Source organism: Hyla sarda, unplaced genomic scaffold, assembly GCF_029499605.1.
Source record: "Hyla sarda isolate aHylSar1 unplaced genomic scaffold, aHylSar1.hap1 scaffold_612, whole genome shotgun sequence".
Taxonomy (NCBI): domain Eukaryota; kingdom Metazoa; phylum Chordata; class Amphibia; order Anura; family Hylidae; genus Hyla; species Hyla sarda.
The window spans coordinates 1-18,637 of NW_026610627.1; the positions used below are offsets into that span (position 1 = coordinate 1).

Sequence of the window (18,637 nt, forward strand, 5' to 3'; positions counted from 1 at the left end):
AGGCTATGCTATTGTGCACCTACCTGATGCATCAGAAGGTGCGAGGCCCTTGCTAAATTCTGTGCACAGACTTTGAGATCTATGCTTTAGACTGTATCTAAACCTGCTCCAACATGGACTGACATTCTGGCCTACTTTCAGCCGATGCGACTTGTCTGTCGCTGAACAGTCGCTTTTTATGTATTCAGCACCTATGTATAATGTTGTAAAAATGCTCTAGAAGCTAAAGTCGCAGAAATGTCACACATATTTGGCCTGCAACTTTCTGTGCGACAAATTCAGACAGGAAAAATCAGTATAAATCCTTAGAAAATTATCCCCCAGTGTCTCCATCTGCTGGCGGTATTGAATAAGCATTGCTGCACTGATGGGGTATGCATTAGACGAAAAAAAAGAAGAAAAAGAAGAATAATACGCCCAGAAAAGAGGCGAAAAGGAGAAAAACGTAAAAAAACGTGAAAAAAAAGTAAGAGGAAGAGAAGGGAAAAAAAGGTGGAAATGGGTTTAAAAGTGATTTCGGCGGAGAAATATATATATATATATATATATATATATATATATATATATATATATATGCGCACACACACACATAGATATAAACGTATTCTCCGTTGAGATATTGCAGCCGCTGCTGTGTCCAGGCCCAGGAGCCTTAGCACTGTGCTGTGATGTCACTCAATACCACTGACATCACTAGGTGTAAACAACATCTCTCCTTTGCTGTGTATGTGACTATGGAGCTGTTTGGTGATGTCGTCTATTACGGCCTTCATAGAAGCAACAGGAGATTGTTGCATCCATCTTGAACCCTCAGAACTACAGTGCTATGATGTCACTCACTTCCACAGGCCTTGCAGAGTGTAAACAACAACAACCCAGCTTTGTTGTGTATGTAACCAAAGGGATTTGTGATGTCACCTAGAACCTTCACAGCAGCGACAGCTTTATGAGGAGCATCAGCACTGCTCTGCCTGAGCAGAACCATCACCGCCATAGGTTGTCAAATAACCCGGATTTAACCCACACAGGTAAGTCCAATGGGGTGCAGGCATGTCCTCTATGCTTACAGCTTCCCGTGGGTGTTGGTTTGATACCGTTTGGGGACAGCCAAGGAGGCATCTGCAGGCAACAAAGGTAGGTGTGTGCTTGTGTGTGTGTTTCCTATGCAGATCCTAAGCCCAGTGTCACATGCAAGTAGGAGGAGTAAGAAGGGTTCCTGGCAAATCCGGGTTATGGATTGCATTTAAAAAGGCCCCGTGGGAGTGCAATGGGCCCCTGTCTTGCTGCTTAGCAATAATGGTATGGGTTTAGGTTCTGCTGTGTGTACTGGTGGTTGACTGCCCCCCAGCCCAGAGTGTGCATGGAAAATTGTCTGGCAGCCTCCCTGACAGCAAGCAGTGATAGTGCCCATGAAGGGGACCTTGTTGGGCCCGCCCCTTTCACGGTTATCGCTTCTCGGCCTTTTGGCTAAGATCAAGTGTAGTATCTGTTCTTATCAGTTTAATATCTGATACGTCCCCTATCTGGGGACCATATATTAAATGGATTTTTGAGAACGGGGGCCGATTTCGAAGCTTGCTTCCGTCGCCCTATGCATTGACCCGATATGGCAGTATCTTCGGGTACAGTGCACCACCCCCTTACAGGGTTAAAAAGAAAGATTCCTACTTTCATTGCTACCTGCTTGCTGGCTAGCCAGCTAGCCAGCCCTGTGGGCCTTGCTGCTGCTGCAGCCAATAAACAAAAGGTGGTGCTGCTGCTGCTTCTGCTGCTTCTGCTTCTGCTTGTGTCTGGCCCCTGTTGGAGCGTCCAGGCACAGGACTTCTGCTGCTGCTGACTAAATGGCCTCCTTAATTGGATCATTTGAGTAGCCAGCACACCTGTGCAGGTAGGGCATGACATGATAGGCAGCTGCCTTGATAGCGGGTGGGTGCTGAATGTTCCTAATTGACAAAATAAGATTAATGCTTATGAAGAAATATAAAATCTCATCCCTTCCCCAATATCGCGCCACACCCCTACCCCTTAATTCCCTGGTTGAACGTGATGGACATATGTCTTTTTTCGACCGTACTAACTATGTAACTATGTAACATAACATGGGGGGGGGGGGGGTCTCCTGGCTGTTCACACAGGTGTGTCATTGCTGTACATTGACCATGCATTGCTTCTGTGGTATTGCAAAGGCAAAGACAAATGCTTCCAGCCATCCATTGCACTAATGGATTGGTCATCAGCTGGCTGTCTATGTCCCGCATCAATATAGACCAAAGTACAGAGGGTTAGGCTATGCTATTGTGCACCTACCTGATGCATCAGAAGGTGCGAGGCCCTTGCTAAATTCTGTGCACAGACTTTGAGATCTATGCTTTAGACTGTATCTAAACCTGCTCCAACATGGACTGACATTCTGGCCTACTTTCAGCCGATGCGACTTGTCTGTCGCTGAACAGTCGCTTTTTATGTATTCAGCACCTATGTATAATGTTGTAAAAATGCTCTAGAAGCTAAAGTCGCAGAAATGTCACACATATTTGGCCTGCAACTTTCTGTGCGACAAATTCAGACAGGAAAAATCAGTATAAATCCTTAGAAAATTATCCCCCAGTGTCTCCATCTGCTGGCGGTATTGAATAAGCATTGCTGCACTGATGGGGTATGCATTAGACGAAAAAAAAGAAGAAAAAGAAGAATAATACGCCCAGAAAAGAGGCGAAAAGGAGAAAAACGTAAAAAAACGTGAAAAAAAAGTAAGAGGAAGAGAAGGGAAAAAAAGGTGGAAATGGGTTTAAAAGTGATTTCGGCGGAGAATATATATATATATATATATATATATATATATATATATATATATATATGCGCACACACACACATAGATATAAACGTATTCTCCGTTGAGATATTGCAGCCGCTGCTGTGTCCAGGCCCAGGAGCCTTAGCACTGTGCTGTGATGTCACTCAATACCACTGACATCACTAGGTGTAAACAACATCTCTCCTTTGCTGTGTATGTGACTATGGAGCTGTTTGGTGATGTCGTCTATTACGGCCTTCATAGAAGCAACAGGAGATTGTTGCATCCATCTTGAACCCTCAGAACTACAGTGCTATGATGTCACTCACTTCCACAGGCCTTGCAGAGTGTAAACAACAACAACCCAGCTTTGTTGTGTATGTAACCAAAGGGATTTGTGATGTCACCTAGAACCTTCACAGCAGCGACAGCTTTATGAGGAGCATCAGCACTGCTCTGCCTGAGCAGAACCATCACCGCCATAGGTTGTCAAATAACCCGGATTTAACCCACACAGGTAAGTCCAATGGGGTGCAGGCATGTCCTCTATGCTTACAGCTTCCCGTGGGTGTTGGTTTGATACCGTTTGGGGACAGCCAAGGAGGCATCTGCAGGCAACAAAGGTAGGTGTGTGCTTGTGTGTGTGTTTCCTATGCAGATCCTAAGCCCAGTGTCACATGCAAGTAGGAGGAGTAAGAAGGGTTCCTGGCAAATCCGGGTTATGGATTGCATTTAAAAAGGCCCCGTGGGAGTGCAATGGGCCCCTGTCTTGCTGCTTAGCAATAATGGTATGGGTTTAGGTTCTGCTGTGTGTACTGGTGGTTGACTGCCCCCCAGCCCAGAGTGTGCATGGAAAATTGTCTGGCAGCCTCCCTGACAGCAAGCAGTGATAGTGCCCATGAAGGGGACCTTGTTGGGCCCGCCCCTTTCACGGTTATCGCTTCTCGGCCTTTTGGCTAAGATCAAGTGTAGTATCTGTTCTTATCAGTTTAATATCTGATACGTCCCCTATCTGGGGACCATATATTAAATGGATTTTTGAGAACGGGGGCCGATTTCGAAGCTTGCTTCCGTCGCCCTATGCATTGACCCGATATGGCAGTATCTTCGGGTACAGTGCACCACCCCCTTACAGGGTTAAAAAGAAAGATTCCTACTTTCATTGCTACCTGCTTGCTGGCTAGCCAGCTAGCCAGCCCTGTGGGCCTTGCTGCTGCTGCAGCCAATAAACAAAAGGTGGTGCTGCTGCTGCTTCTGCTGCTTCTGCTTCTGCTTGTGTCTGGCCCCTGTTGGAGCGTCCAGGCACAGGACTTCTGCTGCTGCTGACTAAATGGCCTCCTTAATTGGATCATTTGAGTAGCCAGCACACCTGTGCAGGTAGGGCATGACATGATAGGCAGCTGCCTTGATAGCGGGTGGGTGCTGAATGTTCCTAATTGACAAAATAAGATTAATGCTTATGAAGAAATATAAAATCTCATCCCTTCCCCAATATCGCGCCACACCCCTACCCCTTAATTCCCTGGTTGAACGTGATGGACATATGTCTTTTTTCGACCGTACTAACTATGTAACTATGTAACATAACATGGGGGGGGGGGGGTCTCCTGGCTGTTCACACAGGTGTGTCATTGCTGTACATTGACCATGCATTGCTTCTGTGGTATTGCAAAGGCAAAGACAAATGCTTCCAGCCATCCATTGCACTAATGGATTGGTCATCAGCTGGCTGTCTATGTCCCGCATCAATATAGACCAAAGTACAGAGGGTTAGGCTATGCTATTGTGCACCTACCTGATGCATCAGAAGGTGCGAGGCCCTTGCTAAATTCTGTGCACAGACTTTGAGATCTATGCTTTAGACTGTATCTAAACCTGCTCCAACATGGACTGACATTCTGGCCTACTTTCAGCCGATGCGACTTGTCTGTCGCTGAACAGTCGCTTTTTATGTATTCAGCACCTATGTATAATGTTGTAAAAATGCTCTAGAAGCTAAAGTCGCAGAAATGTCACACATATTTGGCCTGCAACTTTCTGTGCGACAAATTCAGACAGGAAAAATCAGTATAAATCCTTAGAAAATTATCCCCCAGTGTCTCCATCTGCTGGCGGTATTGAATAAGCATTGCTGCACTGATGGGGTATGCATTAGACGAAAAAAAAGAAGAAAAAGAAGAATAATACGCCCAGAAAAGAGGCGAAAAGGAGAAAAACGTAAAAAAACGTGAAAAAAAAGTAAGAGGAAGAGAAGGGAAAAAAAGGTGGAAATGGGTTTAAAAGTGATTTCGGCGGAGAAATATATATATATATATATATATATATATATATATATATATATGCGCACACACACACATAGATATAAACGTATTCTCCGTTGAGATATTGCAGCCGCTGCTGTGTCCAGGCCCAGGAGCCTTAGCACTGTGCTGTGATGTCACTCAATACCACTGACATCACTAGGTGTAAACAACATCTCTCCTTTGCTGTGTATGTGACTATGGAGCTGTTTGGTGATGTCGTCTATTACGGCCTTCATAGAAGCAACAGGAGATTGTTGCATCCATCTTGAACCCTCAGAACTACAGTGCTATGATGTCACTCACTTCCACAGGCCTTGCAGAGTGTAAACAACAACAACCCAGCTTTGTTGTGTATGTAACCAAAGGGATTTGTGATGTCACCTAGAACCTTCACAGCAGCGACAGCTTTATGAGGAGCATCAGCACTGCTCTGCCTGAGCAGAACCATCACCGCCATAGGTTGTCAAATAACCCGGATTTAACCCACACAGGTAAGTCCAATGGGGTGCAGGCATGTCCTCTATGCTTACAGCTTCCCGTGGGTGTTGGTTTGATACCGTTTGGGGACAGCCAAGGAGGCATCTGCAGGCAACAAAGGTAGGTGTGTGCTTGTGTGTGTGTTTCCTATGCAGATCCTAAGCCCAGTGTCACATGCAAGTAGGAGGAGTAAGAAGGGTTCCTGGCAAATCCGGGTTATGGATTGCATTTAAAAAGGCCCCGTGGGAGTGCAATGGGCCCCTGTCTTGCTGCTTAGCAATAATGGTATGGGTTTAGGTTCTGCTGTGTGTACTGGTGGTTGACTGCCCCCCAGCCCAGAGTGTGCATGGAAAATTGTCTGGCAGCCTCCCTGACAGCAAGCAGTGATAGTGCCCATGAAGGGGACCTTGTTGGGCCCGCCCCTTTCACGGTTATCGCTTCTCGGCCTTTTGGCTAAGATCAAGTGTAGTATCTGTTCTTATCAGTTTAATATCTGATACGTCCCCTATCTGGGGACCATATATTAAATGGATTTTTGAGAACGGGGGCCGATTTCGAAGCTTGCTTCCGTCGCCCTATGCATTGACCCGATATGGCAGTATCTTCGGGTACAGTGCACCACCCCCTTACAGGGTTAAAAAGAAAGATTCCTACTTTCATTGCTACCTGCTTGCTGGCTAGCCAGCTAGCCAGCCCTGTGGGCCTTGCTGCTGCTGCAGCCAATAAACAAAAGGTGGTGCTGCTGCTGCTTCTGCTGCTTCTGCTTCTTCTGCTTCTGCTTGTGTCTGGCCCCTGTTGGAGCGTCCAGGCACAGGACTTCTGCTGCTGCTGACTAAATGGCCTCCTTAATTGGATCATTTGAGTAGCCAGCACACCTGTGCAGGTAGGGCATGACATGATAGGCAGCTGCCTTGATAGCGGGTGGGTGCTGAATGTTCCTAATTGACAAAATAAGATTAATGCTTATGAAGAAATATAAAATCTCATCCCTTCCCCAATATCGCGCCACACCCCTACCCCTTAATTCCCTGGTTGAACGTGATGGACATATGTCTTTTTTCGACCGTACTAACTATGTAACTATGTAACATAACATGGGGGGGGGGGGGGTCTCCTGGCTGTTCACACAGGTGTGTCATTGCTGTACATTGACCATGCATTGCTTCTGTGGTATTGCAAAGGCAAAGACAAATGCTTCCAGCCATCCATTGCACTAATGGATTGGTCATCAGCTGGCTGTCTATGTCCCGCATCAATATAGACCAAAGTACAGAGGGTTAGGCTATGCTATTGTGCACCTACCTGATGCATCAGAAGGTGCGAGGCCCTTGCTAAATTCTGTGCACAGACTTTGAGATCTATGCTTTAGACTGTATCTAAACCTGCTCCAACATGGACTGACATTCTGGCCTACTTTCAGCCGATGCGACTTGTCTGTCGCTGAACAGTCGCTTTTTATGTATTCAGCACCTATGTATAATGTTGTAAAAATGCTCTAGAAGCTAAAGTCGCAGAAATGTCACACATATTTGGCCTGCAACTTTCTGTGCGACAAATTCAGACAGGAAAAATCAGTATAAATCCTTAGAAAATTATCCCCCAGTGTCTCCATCTGCTGGCGGTATTGAATAAGCATTGCTGCACTGATGGGGTATGCATTAGACGAAAAAAAAGAAGAAAAAGAAGAATAATACGCCCAGAAAAGAGGCGAAAAGGAGAAAAACGTAAAAAAACGTGAAAAAAAAGTAAGAGGAAGAGAAGGGAAAAAAAGGTGGAAATGGGTTTAAAAGTGATTTCGGCGGAGAAATATATATATATATATATATATATATATATATATATATATATATATGCGCACACACACACATAGATATAAACGTATTCTCCGTTGAGATATTGCAGCCGCTGCTGTGTCCAGGCCCAGGAGCCTTAGCACTGTGCTGTGATGTCACTCAATACCACTGACATCACTAGGTGTAAACAACATCTCTCCTTTGCTGTGTATGTGACTATGGAGCTGTTTGGTGATGTCGTCTATTACGGCCTTCATAGAAGCAACAGGAGATTGTTGCATCCATCTTGAACCCTCAGAACTACAGTGCTATGATGTCACTCACTTCCACAGGCCTTGCAGAGTGTAAACAACAACAACCCAGCTTTGTTGTGTATGTAACCAAAGGGATTTGTGATGTCACCTAGAACCTTCACAGCAGCGACAGCTTTATGAGGAGCATCAGCACTGCTCTGCCTGAGCAGAACCATCACCGCCATAGGTTGTCAAATAACCCGGATTTAACCCACACAGGTAAGTCCAATGGGGTGCAGGCATGTCCTCTATGCTTACAGCTTCCCGTGGGTGTTGGTTTGATACCGTTTGGGGACAGCCAAGGAGGCATCTGCAGGCAACAAAGGTAGGTGTGTGCTTGTGTGTGTGTTTCCTATGCAGATCCTAAGCCCAGTGTCACATGCAAGTAGGAGGAGTAAGAAGGGTTCCTGGCAAATCCGGGTTATGGATTGCATTTAAAAAGGCCCCGTGGGAGTGCAATGGGCCCCTGTCTTGCTGCTTAGCAATAATGGTATGGGTTTAGGTTCTGCTGTGTGTACTGGTGGTTGACTGCCCCCCAGCCCAGAGTGTGCATGGAAAATTGTCTGGCAGCCTCCCTGACAGCAAGCAGTGATAGTGCCCATGAAGGGGACCTTGTTGGGCCCGCCCCTTTCACGGTTATCGCTTCTCGGCCTTTTGGCTAAGATCAAGTGTAGTATCTGTTCTTATCAGTTTAATATCTGATACGTCCCCTATCTGGGGACCATATATTAAATGGATTTTTGAGAACGGGGGCCGATTTCGAAGCTTGCTTCCGTCGCCCTATGCATTGACCCGATATGGCAGTATCTTCGGGTACAGTGCACCACCCCCTTACAGGGTTAAAAAGAAAGATTCCTACTTTCATTGCTACCTGCTTGCTGGCTAGCCAGCTAGCCAGCCCTGTGGGCCTTGCTGCTGCTGCAGCCAATAAACAAAAGGTGGTGCTGCTGCTGCTTCTGCTGCTTCTGCTTCTGCTTGTGTCTGGCCCCTGTTGGAGCGTCCAGGCACAGGACTTCTGCTGCTGCTGACTAAATGGCCTCCTTAATTGGATCATTTGAGTAGCCAGCACACCTGTGCAGGTAGGGCATGACATGATAGGCAGCTGCCTTGATAGCGGGTGGGTGCTGAATGTTCCTAATTGACAAAATAAGATTAATGCTTATGAAGAAATATAAAATCTCATCCCTTCCCCAATATCGCGCCACACCCCTACCCCTTAATTCCCTGGTTGAACGTGATGGACATATGTCTTTTTTCGACCGTACTAACTATGTAACTATGTAACATAACATGGGGGGGGGGGGGTCTCCTGGCTGTTCACACAGGTGTGTCATTGCTGTACATTGACCATGCATTGCTTCTGTGGTATTGCAAAGGCAAAGACAAATGCTTCCAGCCATCCATTGCACTAATGGATTGGTCATCAGCTGGCTGTCTATGTCCCGCATCAATATAGACCAAAGTACAGAGGGTTAGGCTATGCTATTGTGCACCTACCTGATGCATCAGAAGGTGCGAGGCCCTTGCTAAATTCTGTGCACAGACTTTGAGATCTATGCTTTAGACTGTATCTAAACCTGCTCCAACATGGACTGACATTCTGGCCTACTTTCAGCCGATGCGACTTGTCTGTCGCTGAACAGTCGCTTTTTATGTATTCAGCACCTATGTATAATGTTGTAAAAATGCTCTAGAAGCTAAAGTCGCAGAAATGTCACACATATTTGGCCTGCAACTTTCTGTGCGACAAATTCAGACAGGAAAAATCAGTATAAATCCTTAGAAAATTATCCCCCAGTGTCTCCATCTGCTGGCGGTATTGAATAAGCATTGCTGCACTGATGGGGTATGCATTAGACGAAAAAAAAGAAGAAAAAGAAGAATAATACGCCCAGAAAAGAGGCGAAAAGGAGAAAAACGTAAAAAAACGTGAAAAAAAAGTAAGAGGAAGAGAAGGGAAAAAAAGGTGGAAATGGGTTTAAAAGTGATTTCGGCGGAGAAATATATATATATATATATATATATATGCGCACACACACACATAGATATAAACGTATTCTCCGTTGAGATATTGCAGCCGCTGCTGTGTCCAGGCCCAGGAGCCTTAGCACTGTGCTGTGATGTCACTCAATACCACTGACATCACTAGGTGTAAACAACATCTCTCCTTTGCTGTGTATGTGACTATGGAGCTGTTTGGTGATGTCGTCTATTACGGCCTTCATAGAAGCAACAGGAGATTGTTGCATCCATCTTGAACCCTCAGAACTACAGTGCTATGATGTCACTCACTTCCACAGGCCTTGCAGAGTGTAAACAACAACAACCCAGCTTTGTTGTGTATGTAACCAAAGGGATTTGTGATGTCACCTAGAACCTTCACAGCAGCGACAGCTTTATGAGGAGCATCAGCACTGCTCTGCCTGAGCAGAACCATCACCGCCATAGGTTGTCAAATAACCCGGATTTAACCCACACAGGTAAGTCCAATGGGGTGCAGGCATGTCCTCTATGCTTACAGCTTCCCGTGGGTGTTGGTTTGATACCGTTTGGGGACAGCCAAGGAGGCATCTGCAGGCAACAAAGGTAGGTGTGTGCTTGTGTGTGTGTTTCCTATGCAGATCCTAAGCCCAGTGTCACATGCAAGTAGGAGGAGTAAGAAGGGTTCCTGGCAAATCCGGGTTATGGATTGCATTTAAAAAGGCCCCGTGGGAGTGCAATGGGCCCCTGTCTTGCTGCTTAGCAATAATGGTATGGGTTTAGGTTCTGCTGTGTGTACTGGTGGTTGACTGCCCCCCAGCCCAGAGTGTGCATGGAAAATTGTCTGGCAGCCTCCCTGACAGCAAGCAGTGATAGTGCCCATGAAGGGGACCTTGTTGGGCCCGCCCCTTTCACGGTTATCGCTTCTCGGCCTTTTGGCTAAGATCAAGTGTAGTATCTGTTCTTATCAGTTTAATATCTGATACGTCCCCTATCTGGGGACCATATATTAAATGGATTTTTGAGAACGGGGGCCGATTTCGAAGCTTGCTTCCGTCGCCCTATGCATTGACCCGATATGGCAGTATCTTCGGGTACAGTGCACCACCCCCTTACAGGGTTAAAAAGAAAGATTCCTACTTTCATTGCTACCTGCTTGCTGGCTAGCCAGCTAGCCAGCCCTGTGGGCCTTGCTGCTGCTGCAGCCAATAAACAAAAGGTGGTGCTGCTGCTGCTTCTGCTGCTTCTGCTTCTGCTTGTGTCTGGCCCCTGTTGGAGCGTCCAGGCACAGGACTTCTGCTGCTGCTGACTAAATGGCCTCCTTAATTGGATCATTTGAGTAGCCAGCACACCTGTGCAGGTAGGGCATGACATGATAGGCAGCTGCCTTGATAGCGGGTGGGTGCTGAATGTTCCTAATTGACAAAATAAGATTAATGCTTATGAAGAAATATAAAATCTCATCCCTTCCCCAATATCGCGCCACACCCCTACCCCTTAATTCCCTGGTTGAACGTGATGGACATATGTCTTTTTTCGACCGTACTAACTATGTAACTATGTAACATAACATGGGGGGGTCTCCTGGCTGTTCACACAGGTGTGTCATTGCTGTACATTGACCATGCATTGCTTCTGTGGTATTGCAAAGGCAAAGACAAATGCTTCCAGCCATCCATTGCACTAATGGATTGGTCATCAGCTGGCTGTCTATGTCCCGCATCAATATAGACCAAAGTACAGAGGGTTAGGCTATGCTATTGTGCACCTACCTGATGCATCAGAAGGTGCGAGGCCCTTGCTAAATTCTGTGCACAGACTTTGAGATCTATGCTTTAGACTGTATCTAAACCTGCTCCAACATGGACTGACATTCTGGCCTACTTTCAGCCGATGCGACTTGTCTGTCGCTGAACAGTCGCTTTTTATGTATTCAGCACCTATGTATAATGTTGTAAAAATGCTCTAGAAGCTAAAGTCGCAGAAATGTCACACATATTTGGCCTGCAACTTTCTGTGCGACAAATTCAGACAGGAAAAATCAGTATAAATCCTTAGAAAATTATCCCCCAGTGTCTCCATCTGCTGGCGGTATTGGATAAGCATTGCTGCACTGATGGGGTATGCATTAGACGAAAAAAAAGAAGAAAAAGAAGAATAATACGCCCAGAAAAGAGGCGAAAAGGAGAAAAACGTAAAAAAACGTGAAAAAAAAGTAAGAGGAAGAGAAGGGAAAAAAAGGTGGAAATGGGTTTAAAAGTGATTTCGGCGGAGAAATATATATATATATATATATATATATATATATATATATATATGCGCACACACACACATAGATATAAACGTATTCTCCGTTGAGATATTGCAGCCGCTGCTGTGTCCAGGCCCAGGAGCCTTAGCACTGTGCTGTGATGTCACTCAATACCACTGACATCACTAGGTGTAAACAACATCTCTCCTTTGCTGTGTATGTGACTATGGAGCTGTTTGGTGATGTCGTCTATTACGGCCTTCATAGAAGCAACAGGAGATTGTTGCATCCATCTTGAACCCTCAGAACTACAGTGCTATGATGTCACTCACTTCCACAGGCCTTGCAGAGTGTAAACAACAACAACCCAGCTTTGTTGTGTATGTAACCAAAGGGATTTGTGATGTCACCTAGAACCTTCACAGCAGCGACAGCTTTATGAGGAGCATCAGCACTGCTCTGCCTGAGCAGAACCATCACCGCCATAGGTTGTCAAATAACCCGGATTTAACCCACACAGGTAAGTCCAATGGGGTGCAGGCATGTCCTCTATGCTTACAGCTTCCCGTGGGTGTTGGTTTGATACCGTTTGGGGACAGCCAAGGAGGCATCTGCAGGCAACAAAGGTAGGTGTGTGCTTGTGTGTGTGTTTCCTATGCAGATCCTAAGCCCAGTGTCACATGCAAGTAGGAGGAGTAAGAAGGGTTCCTGGCAAATCCGGGTTATGGATTGCATTTAAAAAGGCCCCGTGGGAGTGCAATGGGCCCCTGTCTTGCTGCTTAGCAATAATGGTATGGGTTTAGGTTCTGCTGTGTGTACTGGTGGTTGACTGCCCCCCAGCCCAGAGTGTGCATGGAAAATTGTCTGGCAGCCTCCCTGACAGCAAGCAGTGATAGTGCCCATGAAGGGGACCTTGTTGGGCCCGCCCCTTTCACGGTTATCGCTTCTCGGCCTTTTGGCTAAGATCAAGTGTAGTATCTGTTCTTATCAGTTTAATATCTGATACGTCCCCTATCTGGGGACCATATATTAAATGGATTTTTGAGAACGGGGGCCGATTTCGAAGCTTGCTTCCGTCGCCCTATGCATTGACCCGATATGGCAGTATCTTCGGGTACAGTGCACCACCCCCTTACAGGGTTAAAAAGAAAGATTCCTACTTTCATTGCTACCTGCTTGCTGGCTAGCCAGCTAGCCAGCCCTGTGGGCCTTGCTGCTGCTGCAGCCAATAAACAAAAGGTGGTGCTTCTGCTGCTTCTGCTTCTGCTTGTGTCTGGCCCCTGTTGGAGCGTCCAGGCACAGGACTTCTGCTGCTGCTGACTAAATGGCCTCCTTAATTGGATCATTTGAGTAGCCAGCACACCTGTGCAGGTAGGGCATGACATGATAGGCAGCTGCCTTGATAGCGGGTGGGTGCTGAATGTTCCTAATTGACAAAATAAGATTAATGCTTATGAAGAAATATAAAATCTCATCCCTTCCCCAATATCGCGCCACACCCCTACCCCTTAATTCCCTGGTTGAACGTGATGGACATATGTCTTTTTTCGACCGTACTAACTATGTAACTATGTAACATAACATGGGGGGGGGGGGGGTCTCCTGGCTGTTCACACAGGTGTGTCATTGCTGTACATTGACCATGCATTGCTTCTGTGGTATTGCAAAGGCAAAGACAAATGCTTCCAGCCATCCATTGCACTAATGGATTGGTCATCAGCTGGCTGTCTATGTCCCGCATCAATATAGACCAAAGTACAGAGGGTTAGGCTATGCTATTGTGCACCTACCTGATGCATCAGAAGGTGCGAGGCCCTTGCTAAATTCTGTGCACAGACTTTGAGATCTATGCTTTAGACTGTATCTAAACCTGCTCCAACATGGACTGACATTCTGGCCTACTTTCAGCCGATGCGACTTGTCTGTCGCTGAACAGTCGCTTTTTATGTATTCAGCACCTATGTATAATGTTGTAAAAATGCTCTAGAAGCTAAAGTCGCAGAAATGTCACACATATTTGGCCTGCAACTTTCTGTGCGACAAATTCAGACAGGAAAAATCAGTATAAATCCTTAGAAAATTATCCCCCAGTGTCTCCATCTGCTGGCGGTATTGAATAAGCATTGCTGCACTGATGGGGTATGCATTAGACGAAAAAAAAGAAGAAAAAGAAGAATAATACGCCCAGAAAAGAGGCGAAAAGGAGAAAAACGTAAAAAAACGTGAAAAAAAAGTAAGAGGAAGAGAAGGGAAAAAAAGGTGGAAATGGGTTTAAAAGTGATTTCGGCGGAGAAATATATATATATATATATATATATATATATATATATATATATATATGCGCACACACACACATAGATATAAACGTATTCTCCGTTGAGATATTGCAGCCGCTGCTGTGTCCAGGCCCAGGAGCCTTAGCACTGTGCTGTGATGTCACTCAATACCACTGACATCACTAGGTGTAAACAACATCTCTCCTTTGCTGTGTATGTGACTATGGAGCTGTTTGGTGATGTCGTCTATTACGGCCTTCATAGAAGCAACAGGAGATTGTTGCATCCATCTTGAACCCTCAGAACTACAGTGCTATGATGTCACTCACTTCCACAGGCCTTGCAGAGTGTAAACAACAACAACCCAGCTTTGTTGTGTATGTAACCAAAGGGATTTGTGATGTCACCTAGAACCTTCACAGCAGCGACAGCTTTATGAGGAGCATCAGCACTGCTCTGCCTGAGCAGAACCATCACCGCCATAGGTTGTCAAATAACCCGGATTTAACCCACACAGGTAAGTCCAATGGGGTGCAGGCATGTCCTCTATGCTTACAGCTTCCCGTGGGTGTTGGTTTGATACCGTTTGGGGACAGCCAAGGAGGCATCTGCAGGCAACAAAGGTAGGTGTGTGCTTGTGTGTGTGTTTCCTATGCAGATCCTAAGCCCAGTGTCACATGCAAGTAGGAGGAGTAAGAAGGGTTCCTGGCAAATCCGGGTTATGGATTGCATTTAAAAAGGCCCCGTGGGAGTGCAATGGGCCCCTGTCTTGCTGCTTAGCAATAATGGTATGGGTTTAGGTTCTGCTGTGTGTACTGGTGGTTGACTGCCCCCCAGCCCAGAGTGTGCATGGAAAATTGTCTGGCAGCCTCCCTGACAGCAAGCAGTGATAGTGCCCATGAAGGGGACCTTGTTGGGCCCGCCCCTTTCACGGTTATCGCTTCTCGGCCTTTTGGCTAAGATCAAGTGTAGTATCTGTTCTTATCAGTTTAATATCTGATACGTCCCCTATCTGGGGACCATATATTAAATGGATTTTTGAGAACGGGGGCCGATTTCGAAGCTTGCTTCCGTCGCCCTATGCATTGACCCGATATGGCAGTATCTTCGGGTACAGTGCACCACCCCCTTACAGGGTTAAAAAGAAAGATTCCTACTTTCATTGCTACCTGCTTGCTGGCTAGCCAGCTAGCCAGCCCTGTGGGCCTTGCTGCTGCTGCAGCCAATAAACAAAAGGTGGTGCTGCTGCTGCTTCTGCTGCTTCTGCTTCTGCTTGTGTCTGGCCCCTGTTGGAGCGTCCAGGCACAGGACTTCTGCTGCTGCTGACTAAATGGCCTCCTTAATTGGATCATTTGAGTAGCCAGCACACCTGTGCAGGTAGGGCATGACATGATAGGCAGCTGCCTTGATAGCGGGTGGGTGCTGAATGTTCCTAATTGACAAAATAAGATTAATGCTTATGAAGAAATATAAAATCTCATCCCTTCCCCAATATCGCGCCACACCCCTACCCCTTAATTCCCTGGTTGAACGTGATGGACATATGTCTTTTTTCGACCGTACTAACTATGTAACTATGTAACATAACATGGGGGGGGGGGGGGGTCTCCTGGCTGTTCACACAGGTGTGTCATTGCTGTACATTGACCATGCATTGCTTCTGTGGTATTGCAAAGGCAAAGACAAATGCTTCCAGCCATCCATTGCACTAATGGATTGGTCATCAGCTGGCTGTCTATGTCCCGCATCAATATAGACCAAAGTACAGAGGGTTAGGCTATGCTATTGTGCACCTACCTGATGCATCAGAAGGTGCGAGGCCCTTGCTAAATTCTGTGCACAGACTTTGAGATCTATGCTTTAGACTGTATCTAAACCTGCTCCAACATGGACTGACATTCTGGCCTACTTTCAGCCGATGCGACTTGTCTGTCGCTGAACAGTCGCTTTTTATGTATTCAGCACCTATGTATAATGTTGTAAAAATGCTCTAGAAGCTAAAGTCGCAGAAATGTCACACATATTTGGCCTGCAACTTTCTGTGCGACAAATTCAGACAGGAAAAATCAGTATAAATCCTTAGAAAATTATCCCCCAGTGTCTCCATCTGCTGGCGGTATTGAATAAGCATTGCTGCACTGATGGGGTATGCATTAGACGAAAAAAAAGAAGAAAAAGAAGAATAATACGCCCAGAAAAGAGGCGAAAAGGAGAAAAACGTAAAAAAACGTGAAAAAAAAGTAAGAGGAAGAGAAGGGAAAAAAAGGTGGAAATGGGTTTAAAAGTGATTTCGGCGGAGAAATATATATATATATATATATATATATATATATATATATATATGCGCACACACACACATAGATATAAACGTATTCTCCGTTGAGATATTGCAGCCGCTGCTCTGTCCAGGCCCAGGAGCCTTAGCACTGTGCTGTGATGTCACTCAATACCACTGACATCACTAGGTGTAAACAACATCTCTCCTTTGCTGTGTATGTGACTATGGAGCTGTTTGGTGATGTCGTCTATTACGGCCTTCATAGAAGCAACAGGAGATTGTTGCATCCATCTTGAACCCTCAGAACTACAGTGCTATGATGTCACTCACTTCCACAGGCCTTGCAGAGTGTAAACAACAACAACCCAGCTTTGTTGTGTATGTAACCAAAGGGATTTGTGATGTCACCTAGAACCTTCACAGCAGCGACAGCTTTATGAGGAGCATCAGCACTGCTCTGCCTGAGCAGAACCATCACCGCCATAGGTTGTCAAATAACCCGGATTTAACCCACACAGGTAAGTCCAATGGGGTGCAGGCATGTCCTCTATGCTTACAGCTTCCCGTGGGTGTTGGTTTGATACCGTTTGGGGACAGCCAAGGAGGCATCTGCAGGCAACAAAGGTAGGTGTGTGCTTGTGTGTGTGTTTCCTATGCAGATCCTAAGCCCAGTGTCACATGCAAGTAGGAGGAGTAAGAAGGGTTCCTGGCAAATCCGGGTTATGGATTGCATTTAAAAAGGCCCCGTGGGAGTGCAATGGGCCCCTGTCTTGCTGCTTAGCAATAATGGTATGGGTTTAGGTTCTGCTGTGTGTACTGGTGGTTGACTGCCCCCCAGCCCAGAGTGTGCATGGAAAATTGTCTGGCAGCCTCCCTGACAGCAAGCAGTGATAGTGCCCATGAAGGGGACCTTGTTGGGCCCGCCCCTTTCACGGTTATCGCTTCTCGGCCTTTTGGCTAAGATCAAGTGTAGTATCTGTTCTTATCAGTTTAATATCTGATACGTCCCCTATCTGGGGACCATATATTAAATGGATTTTTGAGAACGGGGGCCGATTTCGAAGCTTGCTTCCGTCGCCCTATGCATTGACCCGATATGGCAGTATCTTCGGGTACAGTGCACCACCCCCTTACAGGGTTAAAAAGAAAGATTCCTACTTTCATTGCTACCTGCTTGCTGGCTAGCCAGCTAGCCAGCCCTGTGGGCCTTGCTGCTGCTGCAGCCAATAAACAAAAGGTGGTGCTGCTGCTGCTTCTGCTGCTTCTGCTTCTGCTTGTGTCTGGCCCCTGTTGGAGCGTCCAGGCACAGGACTTCTGCTGCTGCTGACTAAATGGCCTCCTTAATTGGATCATTTGAGTAGCCAGCACACCTGTGCAGGTAGGGCATGACATGATAGGCAGCTGCCTTGATAGCGGGTGGGTGCTGAATGTTCCTAATTGACAAAATAAGATTAATGCTTATGAAGAAATATAAAATCTCATCCCTTCCCCAATATCGCGCCACACCCCTACCCCTTAATTCCCTGGTTGAACGTGATGGACATATGTCTTTTTTCGACCGTACTAACTATGTAACTATGTAACATAACATGGGGGGGGGGGGGTCTCCTGGCTGTTCACACAGGTGTGTCATTGCTGTACATTGACCATGCATTGCTTCTGTGGTATTGCAAAGGCAAAGACAAATGCTTCCAGCCATCCATTGCACTAATGGATTGGTCATCAGCTGGCTGTCTATGTCCCGCATCAATATAGACCAAAGTACAGAGGGTTAGGCTATGCTATTGTGCACCTACCTGATGCATCAGAAGGTGCGAGGCCCTTGCTAAATTCTGTGCACAGACTTTGAGATCTATGCTTTAGACTGTATCTAAACCTGCTCCAACATGGACTGACATTCTGGCCTACTTTCAGCCGATGCGACTTGTCTGTCGCTGAACAGTCGCTTTTTATGTATTCAGCACCTATGTATAATGTTGTAAAAATGCTCTAGAAGCTAAAGTCGCAGAAATGTCACACATATTTGGCCTGCAACTTTCTGTGCGACAAATTCAGACAGGAAAAATCAGTATAAATCCTTAGAAAATTATCCCCCAGTGTCTCCATCTGCTGGCGGTATTGAATAAGCATTGCTGCACTGATGGGGTATGCATTAGACGAAAAAAAAGAAGAAAAAGAAGAATAATACGCCC

General features: G+C 46.1%; 8 non-coding genes across 8 annotated transcripts; all 8 read left to right on the forward strand.

Moving 5' to 3' along the window:
- Positions 1 to 1,447: 1,447 nt before the first annotated feature.
- Positions 1,448 to 1,638, forward strand: LOC130341167 (U2 spliceosomal RNA). Its single transcript, XR_008881156.1, has one exon. It is a non-coding gene; the product is annotated as a U2 spliceosomal RNA (small nuclear RNA).
- A 2,092-nt stretch (positions 1,639 to 3,730) lies between these two features.
- LOC130341179 (U2 spliceosomal RNA) lies at positions 3,731 to 3,921 on the forward strand. Its single transcript, XR_008881167.1, has one exon. It is a non-coding gene; the product is annotated as a U2 spliceosomal RNA (small nuclear RNA).
- Positions 3,922 to 6,007: 2,086 nt separating this feature from the next.
- Positions 6,008 to 6,198, forward strand: LOC130341191 (U2 spliceosomal RNA). The gene has a single exon (XR_008881178.1). It is a non-coding gene; the product is annotated as a U2 spliceosomal RNA (small nuclear RNA).
- Positions 6,199 to 8,298: 2,100 nt separating this feature from the next.
- LOC130341108 (U2 spliceosomal RNA) lies at positions 8,299 to 8,489 on the forward strand. Its single transcript, XR_008881105.1, has one exon. It is a non-coding gene; the product is annotated as a U2 spliceosomal RNA (small nuclear RNA).
- Positions 8,490 to 10,559: 2,070 nt separating this feature from the next.
- On the forward strand, positions 10,560 to 10,750 carry LOC130341121 (U2 spliceosomal RNA). Its single transcript, XR_008881116.1, has one exon. It is a non-coding gene; the product is annotated as a U2 spliceosomal RNA (small nuclear RNA).
- Positions 10,751 to 12,830: 2,080 nt separating this feature from the next.
- Positions 12,831 to 13,021, forward strand: LOC130341133 (U2 spliceosomal RNA). Its single transcript, XR_008881127.1, has one exon. It is a non-coding gene; the product is annotated as a U2 spliceosomal RNA (small nuclear RNA).
- Positions 13,022 to 15,103: 2,082 nt separating this feature from the next.
- Positions 15,104 to 15,294, forward strand: LOC130341145 (U2 spliceosomal RNA). The gene has a single exon (XR_008881138.1). It is a non-coding gene; the product is annotated as a U2 spliceosomal RNA (small nuclear RNA).
- A 2,088-nt stretch (positions 15,295 to 17,382) lies between these two features.
- On the forward strand, positions 17,383 to 17,573 carry LOC130341149 (U2 spliceosomal RNA). Its single transcript, XR_008881139.1, has one exon. It is a non-coding gene; the product is annotated as a U2 spliceosomal RNA (small nuclear RNA).
- The last annotated feature ends 1,064 nt before the right edge of the window (positions 17,574 to 18,637 follow it).